Source organism: Triticum aestivum, chromosome 7B (genome assembly GCF_018294505.1).
Source record: "Triticum aestivum cultivar Chinese Spring chromosome 7B, IWGSC CS RefSeq v2.1, whole genome shotgun sequence".
NCBI classification, from domain to species: Eukaryota; Viridiplantae; Streptophyta; class Magnoliopsida; order Poales; family Poaceae; genus Triticum; species Triticum aestivum.
The window spans coordinates 128,999,577-129,023,529 of record NC_057813.1 but is presented as its reverse complement, the minus strand read 5'-3'; the positions used below and the strand labels follow the sequence as shown (position 1 = coordinate 129,023,529).

General features: G+C 51.3%; 2 pseudogenes; one reads left to right on the top strand and one right to left on the bottom strand.

Moving 5' to 3' along the window:
* Positions 1-13,217: 13,217 nt before the first annotated feature.
* LOC123157765 (putative ubiquitin-conjugating enzyme E2 38) lies at positions 13,218-15,512 on the bottom strand (annotated as a pseudogene).
* A 62-nt stretch (positions 15,513-15,574) lies between these two features.
* Positions 15,575-17,678, top strand: LOC123157764 (putative ubiquitin-conjugating enzyme E2 38; annotated as a pseudogene).
* The last annotated feature ends 6,275 nt before the right edge of the window (positions 17,679-23,953 follow it).

The following is a 23,953-nucleotide window of genomic DNA, read 5'->3' as shown; positions in this document are numbered from 1 at the left end:
CAACCCCACCATGGCTCCCGTCTCTTGGATTGCCGCCGGAGCCGAATGGTACTCCTCTCGCACGTCGACGAAGGGAAGCGCCGCCGCACGACACGGAAATGAAGGGAACAATCTGGTACATTGACGTGGCTTTGGTGCTTTGCTTTAATATTCGTGCTTAAATCTGACGGTAAACAATACATTCGGGATGATTTGCAAAAATAAAAAGAACGTTCGGGAATGATCTATATCAAAAATAAATGAGTACCGGTATGTTACATTCAAGTTAAGTCAGCAGAAGGTCAACCAGCTAGTTCAATTTCAAAGCAGCGCTAGCGTCGTACTGCTTTTGAAATGTTTCACTAACATGATATTTGCCGATTTCGTGTGTACAAACATCAAAAAGCTCGAACCAGAGGTGAAACTCGAACCGACAAAATACGAGAAATGCTGGTGTTAACTGAAAACTGAATATTTCTTGGTTTTGGGATGGACGTCACATTGTGGCACAGGGAAAGAAAATAAAAGCAAAAGAAACCGAGGGGAGGAACGTAAAATGACCGTAACAGACGTCTCTGCACCTGTCAGGAGAGTTGTATACGCGGGACCAGTTTACCACCATCACTGACTGGTGGGTCGCGGCTTTTCCTGGTCCCACCTGTCCGTGAGAGCGCAGCGTGGGACGTAGAGAGACATACACCTAGGCAGCTAGCCCACGGCACGCAGCTTTTTAAGCCCCCCCCCTCTCCCTCACCTCTCTCTCTCTATATACGCTCACAGGAGTCACAGCCACCGGCGACGCCACCGCGCGTCTCCAGAACCTTCTCTCCCATCCCTCGCCTGTCCCCATGGCGATGCCTTCGCCCCCTCCCCCCGCACCTGGCCACGCCGCCCTCGCCGCGGGACGTGTCCTCAGGCAGGGATACCAGGCGGTTCCCACCCCGCAGCGTCTCGCCATCCTCCTCAACGACGACGGCGGTTCGAAGGCGGTCCGCCTCCCCCGCCCGCTCCGCCGCGGCGACCTCAAGGAGGGTGTAGAAGGACAAGATATGGGCTGTGCAATCTCGATGTATTGATCAGTGCACCAGGCACGTATATGTAAGTACAGAGGTGGGCCACAACCTCAACTATACAAAGGAAACAGGAGGTGGGCCCTACACACAAATATACACATACACAATATACTCAACACCCCCCCCGCAGTCGAAGCGGCGCCAGTGACGCAAAGACTGGAACGAAACTCCTCGAAGGTAGAAGTCGGCAGTCCCTTCGTCATCACATCAGTGAACTGTTGGGCAGTCGGCACATGGAGAACCCGAATGCGTCCAAGAGCCACCTGCTCGCGCACAAAGTGAGTGTCCAGCTCAATGTGTTTAGTCCGGCGATGATGAACGGGGTTGGCGGAGAGGTACACCGCAGAAACGTTGTCATAGTAGACAATCGTAGCCTGGGATACGTCATGATGCAGCTCCTGAAGTAACTGTCGTAGCCAGGTGCACTCTGCAACAGCATTGGCCACAACTCGGTACTCAGCCTCCGCGCTGGAGCGCGAAACCGTGGGTTGTCGCTTGGACGACCATGAGACGAGTGAAGGACCAAGGTAGACGCAGTAGCCAGAGGTGGACCGACGAGTATCGGGGCAGCCGGCCCAGTCTGCATCGGAGTAGGCCACCATCTCCAGAGAAGTAGACGCCATAAGTGTCAACCCAAGGGTCATCGTGTCGCGGATGTAACGAAGGATCCACTTCACGAGAGTCCAATGAGAGTCACGAGGGGCGTGCATGTGGAGACACACCTGCTGAACAGCATACTGAAGATCCGGTCTGGTGAGGGTCAAATACTGAAGAGCGCCGACAATAGACCGGTAGAAAGGAGCATCCGACACAGGCGAGCCCTCAAGAGCAGAGACCTTGGCCTTCGTGTCAACAGGAGTAGCAACAGGGTGACAGTTGAGCATGCCAGCAAGCTCAAGAAGCTCATGCGCATACTTCTGCTGATGAAGAAAGAAACCATCCGGACGCCGAACGACCTCAATGCCAAGAAAATAATGTAGAGCACCCAGGTCCTTGATAGCAAACTCGTCACGCAACCGGAGAGTAATCTGCTGAAGAGCAGTTGCGGAGGAGGCTGTCAGGATGATGTCATCAACGTAAAGCAACAAATATGCAGTTGTGTCACCGTGGCGATAGACAAACAGTGAGGCGTCCGAGCGAGTAACGCTGAAGCCCAGTGTCTGAAGAAACCCGGCGATCCGCTGGTACCAGGCGCGGGGTGCCTTCTTGAGCCCGTAAAGAGAGCGGGACAGCAGACACACATGGCCAGGAAATGAGGCATCGACGAAACTAGTGGGTTGCTCACAATACACCTGCTCCTCAAGATGGTCATGGAGAAAGGCGTTGGAGACATCCATCTGGTGCACAGGCCAGCCGCGGGATACGCCGAGCTGGAGGACGGTGCGGATCGTGCCCGGTTTGACAACCGGGGAAAACGTCTCAGTGAAGTCCACTCCAGCGCGCTGGCGGAAACCGTGAACCACCCAGCGAGCCTTGTAGCTCTCGAGAGTACCATCCGAGTGGGTCTTATGGCGAAAGACCCACTTGCCGGTGATGACATTGGCACGAGGAGGCCGAGGAACCAGGGTCCAGGTGCGATTCCGTTGAAGAGCATCGAACTCTTCCTGCATCACCGCAAGCCAGTGAGGATCACGGAGGGCGGCACGAGCGGATGCGGGAATGGGCGACGGGTCCGCGGCAGAGGCGGCGAGGACGTACTCGTCGCTCAAGTACCGGAGGCTCGGACGATGAACACCGGTACGAGCGCGGGTGACTGGGTCGGGCAGCGCCGTCGGAGCCACCGGCGAGGCAGCCGGCGAGGCGGCCAGGCATCGGGGCCGGTGAAGCGGCCGACGTCATGGCCGGCGAGGTAGCCGGCGTCGGGGCCGGCGAGGGGGCCGGCGAGGTAGCTGGCGAGGGGGCCGGCGTCAGGGCCGGCGAGGTGGCTGGTGTCGCGGCCGTAGAAGAGGCGGCCGAGCCTGCAGCGCCCGATCCTGCAGCGCCCGAGTCGGGGGCGGCGGGTGAAGACGGGGCGCCGACTGCACCATCAGAGCCGGCCGAGGAGGCTGAGGGGGCGGGCGCCGGCGTGAGGGCGCGAGGACCGCCAAAGCCCGGAGGCGGTCCACGGGCCAGACGGGACCGTCCACCTGACGAAGTCGTCGAAGGGCCGCCGGTGGCCGGCGGTGACGAGACGACAAGGGGTACCTGCTGCTAAAACGGAAACACCATCTCATCAAAGTAAACGTGTCGGGAGGTGAAAACACGATGGGAGACGGGATCATAGCAGCGATAGCCCTTGGTGTTAGGTGGGTAGCCGAGAAAGATGCAGGCGATGGAGCGGGGTGCAAGCTTATGAGGCGCAGTAGTGGCGATGCTAGGGTAGCAAAGACAGCCGAAGATGCGAAGCCCATCATAAGAGGGGGGTGCACCGAAGAGAAGATGATGAGGTGTAAAGTTCCCGCGAGTACAACATGGGCGGATGTTGATGAGGAGAGAAGCGGTGGCGAGCGCGTCAGGCCAAAAGCGCGGAGGCACATTGGCATGAAAGAGAAGAGTCCTAACGCAATCATTGAGAGTGCAAAGGATGCGCTCAGCACGACCAATCTGCTGCGAGGTGTACGGGCAAGTGAGACGAAAAATCGTGCCATGTGTGGTGAGAAGATTACGAACAGCGAGGTTGTCAAACTCCTTCCCGTTGTCTGTCTGCAATGCAAGAATGGGACGACCAAACTGTGTTAGAACATAAGAATAGAAAGCGGTGAGAGTGGATATAACATCCGACTTGCGGCGCAACGGGAAGGTCCATACATAATGCGAAAAATCGTCAAGTATGACAAGATAATAAAGAAACCCCGTATTACTGGCAATAGGAGATGTCCAAACATCACTATGAATTAACTCAAACGGGTACGATGCAACAAAAGAAGAAGCCCTAAACGGAAGACGAGCATGTTTGCCGAGGCGACATGCATGACACGAGTGATCCTCGTTCTTATTACACATGAAAGAAAAACTCCGAAGTATGTGGCGAAGGGTGGCAGAAGTAGGATGACCCAAGCGAGCATGCCAAAGATCCACTCCGGTGGCGAGAGCGACAGGGGCGGCGGAAGTGGTGGAGGTGGCGGAGTGAACCGGGTAGAGCTCGCCGGGGCTGTCACATCGGTGGAGCACCATCCGCGTGCGAGCGTCCTTAACAGAAAAACCACATTCGTCAAATTCAACGGTAACCGGATTTTCACGTGTAAGAGAAGGAACAGAAATAAGATTTTTAATAAGTTCAGGAGAAACTAGAATATTAGACATGGATATAGGAGTGGAGTTAGACGGAAAATATGTATGACCAATATGGGTGATGGGAAGCGAAGAGCCGTCACCGACGTTGATGCGGTTGGAGGTGTGGACAGGATGGGCGGTGTGGAGGTTACCGGGGTACGCCGCCATGTGAGCGATGGCGCCGATGTCCATGTACCAGTCACCGCAGCCGGTGTAGCTGGACGGGGAAGGAGTGTTGTGGAGAGCCGCCAGGAGGGCCGGGTCCCACGGTGCCGGCGGGAGAGGCGGCGCGGCCGTCAGGGGCAGCGGCGGCGGCCCACCTGGCGGCGGCTGCTGACCATAGGGCGCCGCGTAGGGCTGCGGCACGGCGTAGTACGCCTGGTGTGGCTGAGGCCGGGTGCCGAGAATGCCCGGGGCAGGGGCCCGAGGAACCGGCATGGAGTAGGCGTGTACAACGCCGGTCCATGGGTTCTGGCAGGCGTACCACGGGTCCGGCTGAGAAGCCTGCTGCGGTGGGCGGGGCGCTCCTCCCTGAGCACGTGCGCCCCCCTGCTTGCAGCGCCACGACGACCCCCCCCCCTGTTGGCCGCCGGCTGGGGCGGCGGGAAGGGGGCGGCCGGTGCGGGGAACCCTGGCGGGAAGGCGGGCACCGCCGGCTGGGGCGGCGTCGGGCGCGACGGTGGCGGGGCCGAACCCCCGTGGGTGCCTGTGACGAGGGCGGTGTGGGCCGCGCGAGTCCGTGCCACCCGCATCCGGCGCTCCTCCAACTTGAGGTACGCGACCACCTTGGCGAAGGTGGGCTCTGGGATGAGGGTGAGGTTGGAGGCGGCGTTCCCGAAGTCCTCGTTGAGGCTGCCGGAGAGGGTGCTGATGAGGAGCTCGTCGCCGATCTTTTCCCCGAAATCACGGAGCTCATCGGCGAGCTTCTTGAGGCGCATGCAAAAATCATCGATGGATGAGTCAAGTTGCTGGCACCCGTAAAACTCACCATAGAGCAGGACCTTGCGCTGCAGCCGATTGTCGGTGAAGAGGCCGTTGAGCTTGGTCCAGACCGCATAGGCGTCGTCCTCGTCGTCCACCACGGTGTGGAAGAGGTCGCTGAAGATGGTGAGGTAGAACCAGCGGATGATGGTGGCGTCAAGGATCATCCACTCCTCGTCGTTGATCATGAGTGCCGAGTCCACGGTGCCGTCCACGTGGCCGTGCAGGAGGTACTCACGGAACACAAGCGAAAAATACCGCTTCCAAGCGGAGTAGGACGCGGTAGTGTGATCAAGCTTGACCGGAACACGCTCATGGATGTTGAGGTCGCGGACGAGGGTGACATCGGGACCGGCGAATGGGTTGGAAACTATGGACGAGGAGGAGCTCATGGCTAGGGTTCGAGACTCGTCGCGGGTGGAGGGAGACGGGGTGGTGCGGGTGTGGCGCGCGTGGGAGAGGAAGGGGAGGGTGTCGGCGTGGGTGGGAGGGGAGGGGAGGCTTGCGGGTGCGTTGGCGGAAGCAGGAACAAGTGGCGGCGGCGGCCTTGGAGAGAGGCGGCGGCAGCGGCGGGCGAGGTGGTGGGAGAGGCGGCGGCGACCAGAAGGACGGTGGCGGCGGCGGCGGCCGGTGACGGCGACGGGGAGTAGCGGCGGCGGCGGCGACGCGTGGAGGCGCGGCGGCGGCGGCGGCTATTAGAGTTAGGATCATATTGCGATAGGTACCATGTAGAAGGACAAGATATGGGCTGTGCAATTTCGATGTATTAATCAGTGCACCAGACACGTATATATAAATACAGAGGTGGACCACAACCTCAACTATACAAAGGAAACAGGAGGTGGACCCTACACACAAATATACACGTACACAGTATACTTAACAGAGGGCAACCGCTACGCGCTTCTAGGCACACAGAAGGAGGGCCTCGAGGACGAAGACGCCGAGGAGGACGACGCCTTCGACCACGACGCCGTCCCTGCGCCTGCGCAGGCTCCCGTGCCCCATGGCGTCGGGGCGATCGGCGACGCGGAAGGTCTCGCCGTCCACCCGCTCCACGACGTCGGCGAGGAAGCGCCCGCGGGCGACGTCAACTAGGGCCGCGATTCATCCACACCCCCACTCCACCGCCCCGAGGCCCCCGACGAACGACGAGCATGAGTAGATTCCCGACCTTTTCGACTTCTCTTCTAGCACTTCTTTCCTTCCTGCAGCTTCGTCTTGGGTTTTCGTTCGCGCATGACAAATTAGGATCTGTTGTTCGATTTGAGACATGACATGAGAAACAGATTATGATTTCCTTCCTGAGACGATTTACATGTTGCTACCCGCGCGTGCTCTTGGATGATTCCGATCGGTTTCGCTTTTGCATCAAAATTGTCGTATTATTGTCGAGCATTGGCATCGGTTGTGCTCGTGCGTCGCCGGTCGTGGCGCCTATTGTGTATATACGCAGTCTTGTAGTGCTGTTGTGCCGCCTCCGCTGCCACTGCTGCTTGCTGTAGGCGGCCGTGGCAGTGGCTCCGCCGCTCGAGTCCCAGATCGAACGCAGGTCTGCAGTGGATCTTGGAATCCGTTTGCCGGTCATGGCGCCGGTAGCCGCCTCCCCTTGTATATGCAATTTTGCTGTGCTGTTGTGTCGCCGCCGTCACTTGCTGTAGGAGCTGGTGGAAATTCCGTCGTTGTTCATCAGGGTGGACGCGGTCCGGGCCGGTCCGGTCCCTGACCGAGCCTCCCTTTTTACCGGCCGAAACTGGCCCGGACCGGACCGGACCGAGCTCAGATGCGGTCCTATTTCCTAGGACCGGACCGCCTGTGCCTCAGCTCGGTGCGGACCGAAGGGACCGACTGGACCGAATACAGTTTGTGCGTGGGAGTGCGCTGGGAGCCTTTTTAGAACTCTTTTGACAACAAATTTGAACATACAGATTATTAGGTTGCAAAAGAGGTTCAAATGGACGAAAAATAAGCAAATTTGCAACAAAAACAACACAGGAATGTGTCCAACTGAAGAAAGTTCAGAGAGACAGAGACTGAACAAATACCAACTGCAGAAAGTTCAGAGGGACTGAACAATTATCAACTGAAAAAATTTCAGAGAGAAGGAACAAGTACAAACTGTCGGCGAGGACATGCAGGACTCCAGGTGCACGTGCAGCAGCTCCGTCCCCTGCGTCCTCCAGCTTCGTGCTCGACGGTGGCTTACAGGCGAGGAGGTGGTCGAAGACGGGTAGGTGGAGACAGCGACGGTCGACGACGACGTGCAGGTGCAGCCGTGCAGACGTGACGCTCCCTCCATGGCTCCTCCACTCCTCCTTTCATTGCGTACAGGTGCAGACGAGGAGGTTGTGTTCGACGCTGGCAACGGCGGCCGGCGGCGGCGGCAGCGCTCCCTCCCTTCTGCAGCCAAGAGGAAAGGGGATCAGGGAATTGGGGGAGCGGGGGAGCGGGGGCCTTTGCCCTAGAGTCGTATCGGCCCCTAGCGACTACTGCTGGGCCTTGGGCCATCGGTCCGCTCGGTCGGCCCGGTTAAAGACCGGACCGGACCGAAGTTTTTTCGGTCTGATTTTCGCGGCCCGGACCGAACAATTTCTGTAGCGGGCCTGGACCGTACGGTCCGGTCCTCAACGGGCCACGAGCGGGCCTAAAAGCTTGCTCGTGTCGTCCACCCTGAGTTGTTCATCGTTTTCTTCTTTTTAAGTACAGATTTACTTAATTACAATCACACGATCCGTTGTAGCATCACATTGCTGGTTTCTACTGTAGTTTTCTTCCAAAGTATGCAACCATGCATATAGTTCGGGCTGTTTCCAAGTAATTAGTCCACAATAATTATGTGCATTATATATTTGTCATTGTATGATGTTTACATTAAGTGAGAAGTGAAAGGGGAAGAAATGTGTTTTTTTTTAAACTAGGGAACAAATGAGTTGATTCAACAAATAAAGTTCAGTTAAAAAATAAATAAAGTCCAACATTTAGAGGCTAACCAAAAATGCATTACCTTGTACCAATGCTAGAATATATAGTTACTCACAATTGTAAAAAGTTATTTTTAGGTACCTTTCTGGGTTACATGTCCGCTGAAAACCATTTCCCTGATGACACTAGCTAGTTGATTAGATTGCAATTTTGCTGGTACTTTACCAAGCGGACTGCTTGGTCAGTTGATTATCATATTGTGGTAATTAAGTGGGTGAGGCCAATAATTACGATATCCCTCAAGAGCAAAGCAAATCGGATGATAGCTGTAATATCTGCAAGTGCTTTTCATGGTTCTTTGTTAGCTTTTTTCTTAAAGTTATTTTACACCATTAGTTCCACGCAGAAGAAGACCATGAGCTAGGAGAGAAGGAAGCGACTTTGACTTCTTGCGGGGGTGTGGTCCAGATGGTGGGTTAGAAAAGAGGGCGTGCAATGGCCAACACCAAGAGTGAGAGCGTGAGACTATCGTACCGCGTGACGGGTGACGCTAAACGTTTTTGTGACGAATATCAATCAGGCTGTATTTCATTCGCGAAGAAGATGTTACGAAGTTCATGATGGACACATAAGAGCAACCTCAATGTGCCGACCCATTTCGTCCGCGCATCCGTTTTGATCGGCGTGGACCGAAAAGTCGGCACAACGCGACGACCCAAACGGATGCGCATCCGTTTTTCATCCTCCTGCCAAACCATTCCCGGCCCATTTTTAAGCTGGATTTGCGTCGGCGCGGACACGAGACGGACGCGCGCGCACCCGCCTACTCCTTCCCTGACCCGTCGGTCGGTGGCACATTGGCCATCCTCTCCCATTCCAACAGCAAACACTCGTCCGCCTCCTTCGTCGCGGACGTCGCCGCCCACTTTTCGGTGCCTCTTCCAGCGGTCGGTGCTGCAACATTCCCACTGCAATGCCGCCACCTCCCATGTCGCACGCCACCGCTGTCCTGCTGCTGGGAAACCGAGAGCTTCCCACCCCCGCTCCCCTGACATAGCCGCGACCGCGACCAAGAAGCCGCCTAGCCGCCTCGGCCAAATCCTTCGTCCTGACACCGGCACTCTCGTCGGACGCCGACACGCTCGTCGGGCGCCGCCAGGGCAGCTAGCTGGTCCGAGGGCGACGCGGCTCCCTTCACCGGCCATCTCCTTCGTCGACGCCCGCAAGCTGTTCGACAGTTTGCCAAGGTACAAAATGGACCCTGCAGATGGGTTCTTTTTTCACAATTTCCTTTGAGACTCCGACGAATCCTCGTCTGATGAGGAGGAGGAGATCTTGGCTGCCGTGTTGCTCCATCACCACCTCAATAGCCAGCGGCCGTTGTTCCGTGGCTCCATTCCGGGGCACCTTCCGGCGTTGAATCGCAACCGAGAGAGCGGGAATTTCCTTCTTTGGAAGGACTACTTTGACACAACAAACCCGTTGTTCAAATATCAGAAATTCCGTCGTCGTTTTCGTATGGGTAAGCATCTTTTCTACCGTATTAGAGAGGGGGCGGTCGGCTACGATGACTATTTCGAGTGCAAAGAGGATGCCGTTGGAAAGATTGACTTCTCCTCTTATCAGAAATGCACTGCAGCCATCTGAATGCTTACATACGGAGTGCCCGGTGATCTCATTGACGAGTATGTCTGTATGAGCGAGTCTACATGCCTAGACTCCCTGTACAAGTTCTGCAGGACTGTTATTAATGTGTTTGGCCCTGAGTACTTGTTGAGAGAGTCGACTCCTGAAGATACAGCCCGTTTGTTGGCGATGAATGCCAGGAGGGGCTTCCCAGGGATGCTTGGCAGCATAGACTGCATGCACCGGGAGTTGAAGAACTGCCCTTCTGCTTGGCAAGGGCGGTATAAAGCCCATGTCAGGGCTTGCACTGTCATACTTGCGGCCGTGGCATCTCAAGATCTCGGGATCTGGCACTCTTTCTTTGGCATGACCGGATGACATAATGATATCAACGTGCTTCGGCGCTCGCCGGTGTTTGCTAGGCTCGCCGAAGGCAACATCCCACCGGTGAACTTTACCATCAACCACCACAACTACGACAAAGGATACTACCTGGATGACGGTATCTATCCTCAGTGGACCACTATTGTGAAGACAATCCCCAACCCTGTCGGAGAGAAGAAGAAAAGATTTTCCCAAGAGCAAGAAAGTGCTAGGAAGGACGTCTCAAGCGTGCCTTTGGTGCTTTGCAATCTCGAGGGGGCATCGTTCGGTATCCTGCTAAGACTTGGAGCACGAAGAAACTGTGGGAGGTGATGATTGCTTGTGTGATCATGCACAGTATGATCGTAGAAGATGAGCGTCCAGAACGTCTCTAAGATCAAGGGTTTCAGTTTCAGGGTGAGAATGTTGTGCCTGAGCATGGAGGAGTTGCAACGTTTGAACAGTTCACCCAATTGACATGCATGATTGGAAAACTCACATGCAACTTCAAAATGATTTGGTTGAGTATATATGGGCTCATGTTGGCAACCAATTGATGTATCTTTTTATTCGGCTTGCAAAACTATGTGAGACTATTTTACTTTTATTCGGCTTGTAAAACTATGTTTTTTTTATTTGGTTGAAACTATGCTATTTATTTGGTTGTGGACTATATGTTTGCTTGTGAAATAATGCAAAATTTGTGTATGAAGTAGTGCAAAATTTGTGCTATTTGTTGAAAAAGGGCGTTCAGCCGGCCATGCCGGCATATATGGGTCGGCGCGTTGGGCACATTGCCGACCCAAATCTCAAACGGGACGGACGCCGAGCGGGTGGCCACCTAAACGAATAAAAAACGGACAAAAACGACGTCTATTTGGGTCGGCGCGTTGGAGTTCTCCGAAGAGAGTCTAACGCCCATAAGAGCATGACAGCCGCCACGGCGACACACCAAAGGCCGAATCCCTTGTGTGCCAGGCCGCCCCATGACCCTTCGTGCTCAGCCTTGGTGTAGCGCCGACGGAGGACATCATCACGAGAGGAGCATGCCCTGCTGCTGGCATGCACGGGTCTGATCCGACAATCGTCCCTTCTTCTTTTTAGTATTATCTCTGCACTCTAACAGTTGACACGAAATGTTTTTTTTTAGAAACCGGCAGGAGCACTGCCTTTTCATATAAGAAGAAGAATAAGGTTTATGTACTAGAGTGTTCCGGTTTTTAGAAGAGAAACCGGACAAAAACCCCTAGAAAAACCACACGATGGCACTAATCAGCCAATACCGGCTGCCACCTGTGCCCGGCCAAAGGCCAGGGACCTTTGCTTGATGTCTTCGAAGGCAATAGCTACAACCTCTAGGTGCGTGGGGCGAGTTCCATTGAAGATGCGTCGGTTTCGCTCCTTCCAGATGTTCCAGATGGTGTAAAGGAAGCGGCCACTCCGCCTTCTTCTGTCGTTCTTGGGCAGATTGGTGGTGAGTGAATCCCACCAGTCCGAAATCCCCATCGGAGGGGGCAACGTAGGCGTGGCCCCAGAGTCTTCTCCCGTCCACACCTGGATGTGAGACCAAACTGCGACGGCAAACGGGCAGTCCTTGCAGAGATGAGTGACCGTCTCCGGAGCCCGAAGGCAAAGGGGGCAACAAGGGTCGTGCGGCCAACCACGAACGGCTAGCATGTCGCCCGTGAGGATCTTCCCGTGGAGCACAAGCCAGGCGAAGAACTTACATTTTGGCTCAGCGTGTGCCTCCCAAATCTTGGTCGGGGAGAACCTGGGATAGGATTCAGAGAACTGGGTGTCGAGAACAATTCTTTGTGAGTTTAGAGATTGTTTCATGTTGATTTTGGTGAAAAGCTATGAGTACGACCACTAATTATGATGGTTCGATGTGTATACATGACTACATGTACAAATAGTGAAATGTGATTGTATGCAAATTAGGTTCGAGACAAACTTGAATCAGCCATTACAGTGACATTTGCTCTACGACTCTGGGCAGTTTCTATAGTTTCTAAGCTCCCAGAAGTTAGCGAAAATTTGTAGGGTACACACCTGGGAAAATGCCTCCAGCCGTTGATCTGCGCCGTGATTCGAATAGATGTTTCCACTGAAGTTGGTTGAAAAATTGATGGATATTCTTAACCCTATGAATACGAGATGGTATACGCGTTTATTCTGTACACACATACTTCCGTCTGGAGTTGTTATACATCTCTGTACCTGTCTGTATGCCACATCCCCCATTCTATTACATAGCTTGGTCGATGAGTTCACTTCACTATTCACCTTCTTCTTCCTTGCTTCCTCCTCTCTTCCGGTACCGTTTCATCCTGTGACAACTCTTTTGCTTCTCTGGACTCAGGAGAAATGATTTGTAGCACGCAAGTCCGAGGGATTTGTCAGTTTTGTACTGTCTTGCTGCTTCGCAAGTTCATACCATCGTTCTTGACATGAACTCATCAGTTTGTACTGCCCTGCTGCTTCTCAAGTCCATGACATCGTTCTTCCCATGAACTTGACACCGCATGGCTGCAGTTGTTCCATTGGTCACTATTTTCTCTTCTATTGTTTTTATATTCCCGCTATCAACAAAATATTAAAATTCACTTACATCAGACTATATTTGTAAATATACGTTGAGAATTGTGTATCAAGTAGTAATATTAATTACTCAGACGTGCCTTGCACGTGCAAGGCAAGCAAAAAGAAATTTGGAGTATGGGGTTACTTCTATTTTGTATCATTAGTGCATTATTAGGTCCTCTTTGTTAATTCGAAAAAAAAGGTCCTCTTTGTTCATATATGATGACAAACATATATGCCTACTAACTAGGGTGAACAAAAGAAAAATGTCTGAGGTTACACATGTGTTGGGTGTCCACGCTTACCAGTGACAAACAAAGTTAAGAAGCAGCCAAATTTTACCGTGCATGCTTAAAGAGATGTACATATATAAGGGATGACTAGTGTAGAAGAAAAAATATTTATAATATAGCTGATCTAGTATCGTGCAACAACATATTACACCTCGGCCCCAACTTCTCTAATTGCCTCCATGAGGCTCGGCACAACGTTGGTGAGTGCAAGCCTTAACCCTGGCGAGCACGGCCGCTCATTACTCTCCTCGGTGGGGCTGGCATCACTAGTGAGCGTTCCGACGATGCATCCTTGAAGGTATGCCTCGCATGCCCTAAGCACGAACCTTCCCCGCTGACGGAAGTGGTCCTTCATGAACTCCTCAAATCCCTGCAGTTGGCGACGTAACAGGTGAAGCATGGCCCGTAGGGTGAGCAAATATGCCTTCACGTTGTAAGGCAGCGCATTGCGGCGGCCCTCCGGCGTGCCAACCAGGTCTTCGTAGCCAGCCTCATTGTAGTATGGCTGGTTATTGAGGACCAGACCTTGGATGGACACAAGGACTTGAAGGAGGGTTGACGTCACCGGGGACCAGACCTCGGTGCCATCACCACCAAAAGTGTTGAGCAGGCTGAGGCACACGGTGCCGGAGGCATATAGGTAGGGGTTGAGGCGGAGACCAAACGAGTGGTAGTAAACTTGCGGTGGTGCCGCCGGGTAGGACAGCGGCAGTTGCAAGTCAAAAAAGAATAGCCCGTCCTGGTACGGGGTCCCACTTGGCCCGACAATCACCGCCCTGAGCAGGTCCATGCGATCTTCAAATGCACGCACATAGATGGTGTCTGCATATGTACGTGAAAAGTTCATTGGTACTAGTACAGTCCCATGCACGCATACGTGTAGCCATAAATAATACTCTTTCTGTATGAAATTAGATGATGCTCAAACAGATGTATCTAGATGTATTTCAGTGTCAGATACATCTCAAACAGATGTATCTAGATGTATTTCAGTGTTAGATACATCTGTTTGAGCGTCAATTAATTCTGGCCGGAGGAAATGCTAGTTAGGTTTGGATGGTAATGTACCTGGTAAGTCATTCATTAGTATTTTCCATTCCTTCTGCACGGTCTTAACCCACGTCTTTTCGTTGGCCGCCGTCCTACAGGTCATTTCCAAAAGAACATTAGTTAACTACATATATGAATCTGTAAAAAATCTTTGCACTGGTTCAGCTATGCACCTCTATATCATATATAGAAACACGCTTCGAAAATACTCTTTGTTTTGTAGTGAGTAGTGTACCTGCGGGTTCATGGCTTCAAGGTAATGGTGATCTGATGGGCTCTGCACTATATCAAACCGCGACAAGCGAAACGGGTCGCCACCATCACCAGTGGCATCTGTGGCCTTCTCGCCCTCATCCGAAGAGTCGTGACTACTGGCAGTTGCATTGATGCTTGTCACCGCAGCAATGCTAGATAACATTGCAAGGCTTTCATCACTACTGGAGACAGGTATAGACACTACGACATTTTCACCCACCATAGATAACTCTGATATTGATGGCAGCGACCACTTTGCTAAATACCTCTTGCCTTGAGCCAACGTTTCGACTGCCAATCGGGTGACTAATCGGATGACAGCACCCAAGCCCCACGACCAAGTCATAGCACGCCCGAATTCATTTGAAAGATCATCAGGGCCTTCCATGTTTCCATCCTCTGCTGGGTTAGGATGATAGTTGTCCTAAAATCAAATTTATGAGCAACATCGATTAGTTAAGACATAATAAGTGCAAATTTAAGGAGAGCGCACTATAAATACTCCCTCTCGTTTAAAGGGCGTGCGCTTACCCTTAGGTCGTCAACTTGACCAACCTAATACAAGTCATATATTACAAAAAATATATCAATATAAAATTCAGATGTTCTATTTTCAAACCGTATAATTTTTGTGTTATATAGTTTATATTATGGTAATAAAAATGGCAACTTAGGTATACGCGCAGGACTTGTAAACTGAGACAGAGGGAGTATGTTTGATAGTTACAGCATTGACAGCATCCAGTTCTCCAGGTGCATCATCGCCGCCATTGTCCTCTAACCAGTCGCCCATTTCAGCGTGCAATTCTGTGTAGATCTCATCATTGACGATTGTGATCTCATGTGGCAACACCTGAAAACCAACGAAATATACATTGAAGCAGTTATGTCTTGCCAGTAGTGGTCCGTACTAAAATATTTGCATGGCCGTCTACGTACATACCGTTGACATGCTAATGTCACCCCACTTGACGTGGACTTGACCGTTTGGAAGGCCAACAACACGCTCAACCCATGAAAGATCAGACGTCACGGCTATGTTCTTGTGGCACCGAGCCAGTGGTTGTTGCACTAGAGTTGCACATCCACTTCCAGTTAGTCCTGGAGACAGAAGGCGTGACGTCTGATCTTTCATGGGTTGGGCGTGTTGTTGGCCTTCCAAACGGTCAACTCCACGTCAAGTGGGGTGACGTTAGCATGTCAACGGTATGTACGTAGACGGCCATGCAAATATTTTAGTACGGACCACTACTGGCAAGACATAACTGCTTCAATGTATATTTCGTTGGTTTTCAGGTGTTGCCACATGAGATCACAATCGTCAATGATGAGATCTACACAGAATTGCACGCTGAAATGGGCGACTGGTTAGAGGACAATGGCGGCGATGATGCACCTGGAGAACTGGATGCTGTCAATGCTGTAACTATCAAACATACTCCCTCTGTCTCAGTTTACAAGTCCTGCGCGTATACCTAAGTTGCCATTTTTATTACCATAATATAAACTATATAACACAAAAATTATACGGTTTGAAAATAGAACATCTGAATTTTATATTGATATATTTTTTGTAATATATGACTTGTATTAGGTTGGTCAAGTTGACGACCTAAGGGTAAGCGCACGCCCTTTAAACGAGAGGGAGTATTTATAGTGCGCTCTCCTTAAATTTGCACTTATTATGTCTTAACTAATCGATGTTGCTCATAAATTTGATTTTAGGACAACTATCATCCTAACCCAGCAGAGGATGGAAACATGGAAGGCCCTGATGATCTTTCAAATGAATTCGGGCGTGCTATGACTTGGTCGTGGGGCTTGGGTGCTGTCATCCGATTAGTCACCCGATTGGCAGTCGAAACGTTGGCTCAAGGCAAGAGGTATTTAGCAAAGTGGTCGCTGCCATCAATATCAGAGTTATCTATGGTGGGTGAAAATGTCGTAGTGTCTATACCTGTCTCCAGTAGTGGTGAAAGCCTTGCAATGTTATCTAGCATTGCTGCGGTGACAAGCATCAATGCAACTGCCAGTAGTCACGACTCTTCGGATGAGGGCGAGAAGGCCACAGATGCCACTGGTGATGGTGGCGACCCGTTTCGCTTGTCGCGGTTTGATATAGTGCAGAGCCCATCAGATCACCATTACCTTGAAGCCATGAACCCGCACGTACACTACTCACTACAAAACAAAGAGTATTTTCGAAGCGTGTTTCTATATATGATATAGAGGTGCATAGCTGAACCAGTGCAAAGATTTTTTACAGATTCATATATGTAGTTAACTAATGTTCTTTTGGAAATGACCTGTAGGAGGGCGGCAACGAAAAGACGTGGGTTAAGACCGTGCAGAAGGAATGGAAAATACTAATGAATGACTTACCAGGTACATTACCATCCAAACCTAACTAGCGTTTCCTCCGGCCAAAATTAATTGACGCTCAAACAGATGTATCTGACACTGAAATACATCTAGATACATCTGTTTGAGATGTATCTGACACTGAAATACATCTAGATACATCTGTTTGAGCATCATCTAATTTCATACAGAAAGAGTATTATTTATGGCTACACGTATGCGTGCATGGGACTGTACTAGTACCAATGAACTTTTCACGTACATATGCAGACACCATCTATGTGCGTGCATTTGAAGATCGCATGGACCTGCTCAGGGCGGTGATTGTCGGGCCAAGTGGGACCCCGTACCAGGACGGGCTATTCTTTTTTGACTTGCAACTGCCGCTGTCCTACCCGGCGGCACCACCGCAAGTTTACTACCACTCGTTTGGTCTCCGCCTCAACCCCAACCTATATGCCTCCGGCACCGTGTGCCTCAGCCTGCTCAACACATTTGGTGGTGATGGCACCAAGGTCTGGTCCCCGGTGACGTCAGCCCTCCTTCAAGTCCTTGTGTCCATCCAAGGTCTGGTCCTCAGCCATACTACAATGAGGCTGGCTACGAAGACCTGGTTGGCACGCCGGAGGGCCGCCGCAATGCGCTGCCTTACAACGAGAAGGCATATTTGCTCACCCTACGGGCCATGCTCCACCTGTTACGTCGCCAACCACAGGGATTTGAGGAGTTCATCAAGGACCATTTCCGTCTGCGGGGAAGATTCGTGCTTAGGGCATGCGAGGCATATCTTCAAGGATGCATCGTCGGAACGCTCACTAGTGATGCCAGCCCCACTGAGGAGAATAATGAGCGGCCGTGCTCGCCAGGGTTAAGGCTTGCACTCACCAACGTTGTGCGGAGCCTCATCTAGGCAATTAGAGAAGTTGGGGCCGAGGTGTAATATGTTGTTGCACGATACTAGATCAGCTATATTATAAATATTTTTTCTTCTAAACCAGTCATCCCTTATATATGTACATCTCTTTAAGCATGCACGGTAAAATTTGGCTGCTTCTTAACTTTGTTTGTCACTGGTAAGCGTGGACACCCAACACATGTGTCACCTCAGACATTTTTCTTTTGTTCACCCTAGTTAGTAGGCATATATGTTTGTCATCATATATGAACAAAGAGGACCTTTTTTTTCAACTTAACAAAGAGGACCTAATAATGCACTAATGATACAAAATAGAAGTGATCCCATACTCCAAATTTCTTTTTGCTTGCCTTGCACGTGCAAGGCACGTCTGAGTAATTAATATTACTACTTGATACACGATTCTCAACGTATATTTACAAATATAGTCCGATGTAAGTGAATTTTAATATTTTGTTGATAGCGGGAATATAAAAACAATAGAAGAGAAAATAGTGACCAATGGAACAACTGCAGCCATGCGGTGTCAAGTTCATGGGAAGAACGATGGCGTGGACTTGAGAAGCAGCAGGGCAGTACAAACTGATGAGTTCATGTCAAGAAACGATGGTATGAACTTGCGAAGCAGCAAGACAGTACAAAACTGACAAGTCCCTCGGACTTGCGTGCTACAAATCGTTTCTCCCGAGAACAGAGAAGCAAAAGAGTTGTCACAGGATGAAACGGTACCGGAAGAGAGGAGGAAGCAAGGAAGAAGAAGGTGAATAGTGAAGTGAACTCATCAACCAAGCTATGTAATAGAATGGGGGATGTGGCATACAGACAGGTACAGAGATGTATAACAACTCCAGACGGAAGTATGTGTGTACAGAATAAACGCGTATACCGTCTCGTATTCATAGGGTTAAGAATATCCATCAATTTTTCAACCAACTTCAGTGGAAACATCTATTCGGATCACGGCGCGGATCAACGGCTGGAGGCATTTTCCCAGGTGTGTACCCTACAAATGTTCGCTAACTTCTGGGAGCTTAGAAACTATAGAAACTGCCCAGAGTCGTAGAGCAAATGTCACTGTAATGGCTGATTCAAGTTTGTCTCGAACCTAATTTGCATACAATCACATTTCACTATTTGTACATGTAGTCATGTATACACATCGAACCATCATAATTAGTGGTCGTACTCATAGCTTCTCACCAAAATCAACATGAAACAATCTCTAAACTCACAAAGAATTGTTCTCGACACCCAGTTCTCTGAATCCTATCCCAGGTTCTCCCCGGCCAAGATCTGGGAGGCACACGCTGAGCCAAAATGTAAGTTCTACGCCTGGCTTGTGCTCCACGGGAAGATCCTCACGGGCGACATGCTAGCCGTTCATGGTTGGCCGCACGACCCATGTTGCCCCCTTTGCCTTCGGGCTCCGGAGACGGCCACTCATCTCTGCAAGGACTGCCCGTTTGCCGTCGCAGTTTGGTCTCACATCCAGGTGTGGACGGGAGAAGACTCTGGGGCCACGCCTACGTTGCCCCCTCCGATGAGGATTTCGGACTGGTGGGATTCGCTCACCACCAATCTGCCCAAGAACGACAGAAGAAGGCGGAGCGGCCGCTTCCTTTACACCATCTGGAACATCTGGAAGGAGAGAAACCGACGCATCTTCAATGAAACTCGCCTCACGCACCTAGAGGTTGCAGCTATTGCCTTCGAAGACATCAAGCAAAGGTCCCTGGCCTTTGGCCGGGCACAGGTGGCAGCCGGTATTGGCTGATTAGTGCCATCGTGTGGTTTTTCTAGGGGTTTTTGTCCGGTTTCTCTTCTAAAAACCGGAACACTCTAGTACATAAACCTTATGTCTTCTTATATGAAAAGGCAGTGCTCCTACCGGTTTCTCAAAAAAAACATTTCATGTCAACTGTTAGAGTGCAGAGATAATACTAAAAAGAAGAAGGGACGATTGTCGGATCAGACCCGTGCATGCCAGCAGCAGGGCAGGCTCCTCTGGTGATGATGTCCTTCGTCGGCGCTACACCAAGGCTGAGCACGAAGGGTCATGGGGCGGCCTGGCACACAAGGGATTCGGCCTTTGGTGTGTCGCCGTGGCGTCTGTCATGCTCTTATGGGCGTTAGGCTCTCTTCGGAGAAGTTGAACTAGTTACTCCAACGCGCCGACCAAACGGACGGTGTTTTTGTCCGTTTTTTATCCGTTTGGGTGGTCACCTGCTCGGCGTCCGTCCCATTTGAGATTTGGGTCGGCAGTGTGCCCAACGCGCCGACCCATATATGCCGGCATGGCCGGCTGACCGCCCTTTTTCAACAAATAGCACAAATTTTGCACTACTTCATACACAAATTTTGCATTATTTCACAAGCAAACATATAGTCCACAACCAAATAAATAGCATAGTTTCAACCAAATAAAAATAACATAGTTTTACAAGCCGAATAAAAGTAAAATAGTCTCACATAGTTTTGCAAGACGAATAAAAAAGATACATCCATTGGTTGCCAACATGAGCCCATATATACTCAACCAAATCATTTTGCAGTTGCATGTGAGTTTTCCAATCACGCATGTCATGATGAAATTGGGTGAACTGTTCAAACGTTGCAACTCCTTCATGCTCAGGCACAACATTCTCACCCTGAAACTGAAACCCTTGATCTTAGAGACGTTCTGGACGCTCATCTTCTACGATCATACTGTGCATGATCACACAAGAAATCATCACCTCCCACAGTTTCTTCGTGCTCCAAGTCTTAGCAGGATACCGAACGATGCCCCCTCGAGATTGCAAAACACCAAAGGCACGCTCGAGATGTCCTTCCTAGCACTCTCTTGCTCTTGGGAAAATCTTTTCTTCTTCTCTCCGACAGGGTTGGGGATTGTCTTCACAATAGTGGTCCACTGAGGATAGATACCGTCATCCAGGTAGTATCCTTTGTCGTAGTTGTGGTCGTTGATGGTAAAGTTCACCGGTGGGATGTTGCCTTCGGCGAGCCTAGCAAACACCGGCGAGCGCCGAAGCACGTTGATATCATTATGTCATCCGGTCATGCCAAAGAAAGAGTGCCAGATCCCGAGATCTTGAGATGCCACGGCCGCAAGTATGACAGTGCAAGCCCTGACATGGGCTTTATACCGCCCTTGCCAAGCAGAAGGGCAGTTCTTCAACTCCCGGTGCATGCAGTCTATGCTGCCAAGCATCCCTGGGAAGCCCCTCCTGGCATTCATCGCCAACAAACGGGCTGTATCTTCAGGAGTCGACTCTCTCAACAAGTACTCAGGGCCAAACACATCAATAACAGTCCTGCAGAACTTGTACAGGGAGTCTAGGCATGTAGACTCGCTCATACAGACATACTCGTCAATGAGATCACCGGGCACTCCGTATGCAAGCATTCGGATGGCTGCAGTGCATTTCTGATAAGAGGAGAAGTCAATCTTTCCAACGGCATCTCTTTGCACTTGAAATAGTCATTGTAGCCGACCGCCCCCTCTCTAATACGGTTGAAAAGATGCTTACCCATACGAAAACGACGGCGGAATTTCTGATATTTGAACAACGGGTTTGTTGTGTCAAAGTAGTCTTTCCAAAGAAGGAAATTCCCGCTCTCTCGGTTGCGATTCAACACCGGAAGGTGCCCCGGAATGGAGCCACAGAACAATGGCCGCTGGCTATTGAGGTGGTGATGGACCAACACGGCAGCCAAGATCTCCTCCTCCTCATCAGACGAGGATTCGTCGGAGTCTCAAAGGAAATTGTGAAAAAAGAACCCATCTGCAGGGTCCATTTTGTACCTTGGCAAACTGTCGAACAGCTTGCGGGCGTCGATGAAGGAGATGGCCGGCGAAGGGAGCCGCGTCGCCCTCGGACCAGCTAGCTGCCCTGGCGGCGCCTGACGAGCGTGTCGGCGTCCGACGAGAGTGCCGGTGTCAGGACGAAGGATTTGGCCGAGGCGGCTAAGCGGCTTCTTGGTCGCGGTCACGGCTATGTCAGGGGAGCGGGGGTGGGAAGCTTTCGGTTTCCCGGCAGCAGGACGGCGGTGGCGTGCGACATGGGATGTGGCGGCATTGCAGTGGGAATGTTGCAGCACCGACCGCTGGAAGAGGCACCGAAAAGTGGGCGGCGGCGTCCGCGACGAAGGAGGCGGACGAGGGTTTGCTGTTGGAATGGGAGAGGATGGCCAATGTGCCACCGACCGACGGGTCAGGGAAGGAGTAGGCGGGTGCGCGCGCGTCCGTCTCGTGTCCGCGCCGACGCAAATCCGGCTTAAAAATGGGCCAGGAATGGTTTGACTGGAGGATGAAAAACGGATGCGCATCCGTTTGGGTCGGCGCGTTGTGCCGACTTTTCTGTCCACGCCGATCAAAACGGACGCGCGGACGAAATGGGTCGGCACATTGAGGTTGCTCTTATGTGTCCATCATGAGCTTCGTAACATCATCTTCGTGAATGAAATACAGCCTGATTGATATTCGTCACAAAAACGTTTAGCGTCACCCGTCACGCGGTACGATAGTCTCACGCTCTCACTCTTGGTGTTGACCATTGCACGCCCTCTTTTCTAACCCACCATCTGGACCACACCCCCGCAAGAAGACAAAGTCGCTTCCTTCTCTCCTAGCTCATGGTCTTCTTCTCCGTGGAACTAATGGTGTAAAATAACTTTAAGAAAAAAACTAACAAAGAACCATGAAAAGCACTTGCAGATATTACAGCTATCATCGCACTTGCAGATATTACAGCTATCATCCGATTTACTTTGCTCTCGAGGGATATCGTAATTATTGGCTCACCCACTTAATTACCACAATATGATAATCAACTGACCAAGCAGTCCGCTTGGTAAAGTACCAGCAAAATTGCAATCTAATCAACTAGCTAGTGTCATCAGGGAAATGGTTTTCAGCGGACATGTAACCCAGAAAGGTACCTAAAAATAACTTTTTACAATTGTGAGTAACTATATATTCTAGCATTGGTACAAGGTAATGCATTTTTGGTTAGCCTCTAAATGTTGGACTTTATTTATTTTTTAACTGGACTTTATTTGTTGAATCAACTCATTTGCTCCCTAGTTTAAAAAAAAAACACAGTTCTTCCCCTTTCACTTCTCACTTAATGTAAACATCATACAATCACAAATATATAATGCACATAATTATTGTGGACTAATTACTTGGAAACAGCCCGAACTATATGCATGGTTGCATACCTTGGAAGAAAACTACAGTAGAAACCAGCAATGTGATGCTACAACGGATCGTGTGATTGTAACTAAGTAAATCTGTACTTAAAAAGAAAACGATGAACAACGACGGAATTTCCACCAGCTCCTACAGCAAGTGACGGCGGCGACACAACAGCACAGCAAAATTGCATATACAGGGGAGGCGGCTACCGGTGTCATGACCGGCAAACGGGTTCCAAGATCCACTGCAGACCTGCGTTCGATCTGGGACTCGAGCGGCGGAGCCACTGCCACGGCCGCCTACAGCAAGCAGCAGTGGCAGCGGAGGCGGCACAACAGCACTACAAGACTGCGTATATACACAACAGGCGCCACGACCGGCGACGCACGAGCACAACCGATGCCAATGCTCGACAATAATACGACAATTTTGATGCAAAAGCGAAACCGATCGGAATCATCCAAGAGCACGCGCGGGTAGCAACATGTAAATCGTCTCAGGAAGGAAATCATAATCTGTTTCTCATGTCATGTCTCAAATCGAACAACAGATCCTAATTTGTCATGCGCGAACGAAAACCCAAGACGAAGCTGCAGGAAGGAAAGAAGTGCTAGAAGAGGAGTCGAAAAGGTCGGGAATCTACTCATGCTCGTCGTTCGTCGGGGGCCTCGGGGCGGTGGAGTGGGGGTGTGGACGAATCGCGGCCCTAGTTGACGTCGCCCGCGGGCGCTTCCTCGCCGACGGCGTGGAGCGGGTGGACGGCGAGCCCTTCCGCGTCGCCGATCGCCCGACGCCATGGGGCACGGGAGCCTGCGCAGGCGCAGGGACGGCGTCGTGGTCGAAGGCGTCGTCCTCCTCGGCGTCGGCGTCGTCGTCCTCGAGGCCCTCCTACTGTGCGCCGAGAAGCGCGTAGCGGTTGCCCTTTGTTGAGTATACTGTGTATGTGTATATTTGTGTGTAGGGTCTACCTCCTTTGTATGGTTGAGGTTGTGGCCACCTCTGTACTTATATATACGTGTCTGGTGCACCGATCAATACATCGAGATTGCACAGCCATATCTTGTTCTTCTACATGGTATCTATCGCAGCATGATCCTAA